This window comes from Styela clava, chromosome 13 (genome assembly GCF_964204865.1).
Source record: "Styela clava chromosome 13, kaStyClav1.hap1.2, whole genome shotgun sequence".
NCBI classification, from domain to species: domain Eukaryota; kingdom Metazoa; phylum Chordata; class Ascidiacea; order Stolidobranchia; family Styelidae; genus Styela; species Styela clava.
The window spans coordinates 16,247,501-16,250,000 of NC_135262.1; the positions used below are offsets into that span (position 1 = coordinate 16,247,501).

Below are 2,500 nucleotides of genomic sequence, written 5' to 3' on the forward strand. Positions count from 1 at the left end.
ATTCAGTGCGCGGTCGGCCGGGGCCTACCACCACCTTCGGTAATGATCCTTCCGCAGGTTCACCTACGGAAACCTTGTTACGACTTTTACTTCCTCTAAATGATCAAGTTTGATCGTCTTCTCGACACGCCGACGCGGCCGTTGCCAGCCGCGACGGGGCCGATCCAAGGATCTCACTAAACCATTCAATCGGTAGTAGCGACGGGCGGTGTGTACAAAGGGCAGGGACGTAATCAACGCAAGTTGATGACTTGCGCTTACTGGGAATTCCTCGTTCAAGGGAAACAATTGCAAGTCCCTATCCCAATCACGAATGAGGTTCAACGGGTTACCCGGACCTTTCGGCCTAGGTTAGACACTCGCTGCTTCACTCAGTGTAGCGCGCGTGCGGCCCCGGACATCTAAGGGCATCACAGACCTGTTATTGCTCAATCTCGTGTGGCTAAACGCCACTAGTCCCTCTAAGAAGTTAGACGCCGACCGAGAAGGTCGCGTAACTATTTAGCATGCCAGAGTCTTGTTCGTTATCGGAATTAACCAGACAAATCGCTCCACCAACTAAGAACGGCCATGCACCACCACCCACAGAATCAAGAAAGAGCTCTCAATCTGTCAATCCTACCTGTGTCCGGGCCGGGTGAGTTTCCCCGTGTTGAGTCAAATTAAGCCGCAGGCTCCACTCCTGGTGGTGCCCTTCCGTCAATTCCTTTAAGTTTCAGCTTTGCAACCATTCTTCCCCCGGAACCCAAAGACTTTGGTTTCCCGGAAGCTGCCGGAAAGGTCGTCATGGTAACGCCTCCCGATCGCTAGTTGGCATCGTTTATAGTCAGAACTAGGACGGTATCTGATCGTCTTCGAACCTCTGACTTTCGCTCTTGATTAAAGAAAACATTCTTGGCGAATGCTTTCGCAGTAGTTCGTCTTCCGCCGATCCAAGAATTTCACCTCTAACGGCAGAGTACGGACGCCCCCGTCTGTCCCTCTTAATCATTACCTCGTGCTCCGAAAACCAACAAAATAGAACCGAGGTCCTATTCCATTATTCCATGCAACACTATGCAGGCGAACAGCCTGCTTTGAACACTCTAATTTTTTCAAAGTAAACTTATCGGCCACCGCCGACACTCAGTCAAGAGCACCGACGGAGAACCGAAGGTGAGGCGAACGCAACCAGTGACACGCCTTGCGACGGACCGGCGGCGCTCGCCCAAAATCCAACTACGAGCTTTTCAACCGCAACAACTTTAGCATACACTGTTGGAGCTGGAATTACCGCGGCTGCTGGCACCAGACTTGCCCTCCAATGGATACTCGTTAAGAGTTTTAGGATGTACTCATTCCAATTACAGGGCCTCGTTAGAGTCCTGTATTGTTATTTTTCGTCACTACCTCCCCGTGTCGGGAATGGGTAATTTGCGCGCCTGCTGCCTTCCTTGGATGTGGTAGCCGTTTCTCAGGCTCCCTCTCCGGAATCGAACCCTGATTCCCCGTTACCCGTTATCACAAAGGTAGGCACGTAGCGTACCTTCGACAGTTGATAGGGCAGACACTTGAATGATACGTCGTCGGTGCAGAGACCGTACGATCCGCGTGGTTATCCAGAGTCATCAAACGTCACAGGACGAACCCGGTCGGTTTTGATCTGATAAAAGCGCGCCTCCCGAAGTCGGCGCTTAATGCATGTATTAGCTCTAGAATTACCACAGTTATCCACTTCGCTTACGAGACCAAATAAACCAAGACTGATTTAATGAGCCATTCGCAGTTTCGCTTTACGAGAACTCGTACTTGCACCTGCATGGCTTAATCTTTGAGACAAGCATATCACTACTGGCAGGATCAACCAGATAGCTGCGACAGCTGCGCTCGGCCCTTGCTGGGCCGCCCGGCGCGTGCTCGTCGCATTCGTTTAAGACCGAGGCGATCGCCTGCGGCCGTACTCAGCTTCGACAGTCGCTGGCCGCGACGTCCACGCTCTCGCCGGCAGTGCCAGGCGGAGCGATTTGCGTTTTTTCTTTGCTCGCCCTCTCTCGGGCTCGATCCATTCAGTTTCGCACAAACAAGAGCTCTGCCGGCCGCCTGCAGCGGTGCCTAAAACCCGGGCATAACAATGCGACCGTTCTGCTAGGCCGACAAGCGCTCAAGCCAGACGCTCGATCGAACGCCCCCTACATATTAGTCGAGACAACGGCTCGCTCATTAGCATCGCGTTTGTACTTTAACTTTTTTTGGCTCGGCTTCTTTCGACGCCGATGCCGGCGACGCAGCACTCTCTCGCCCGCCAGCCACCGAGAAAAGGGTGCGCTCCGACCGGCCCCGCACCGCTCTTTCTTGGCTCATTCGAAATTACTGTCTTTCGCTCTGACATGCCTTACCTAGGGTTAGGTTAGTATGCTTGCACGTTTGTACTTTAACTTTTTTCGGCTCGGCTTCTTTCGACGCCGATGCCGGCGACGCAGCACTCTCTCGCCCGCCAGCCACCGAGAAAAGGGTGCGCTCC

At 53.3% G+C, this 2,500-nt stretch overlaps 1 non-coding gene across 1 annotated transcript; it reads right to left on the reverse strand.

Annotated features, from left to right (window-relative positions):
- Positions 1-40: 40 nt before the first annotated feature.
- LOC144431623 (small subunit ribosomal RNA) lies at positions 41-1,850 on the reverse strand. The gene has a single exon (XR_013480185.1). It is a non-coding gene; the product is annotated as a small subunit ribosomal RNA (ribosomal RNA).
- Between the last annotated feature and the right edge of the window lie 650 nt (positions 1,851-2,500).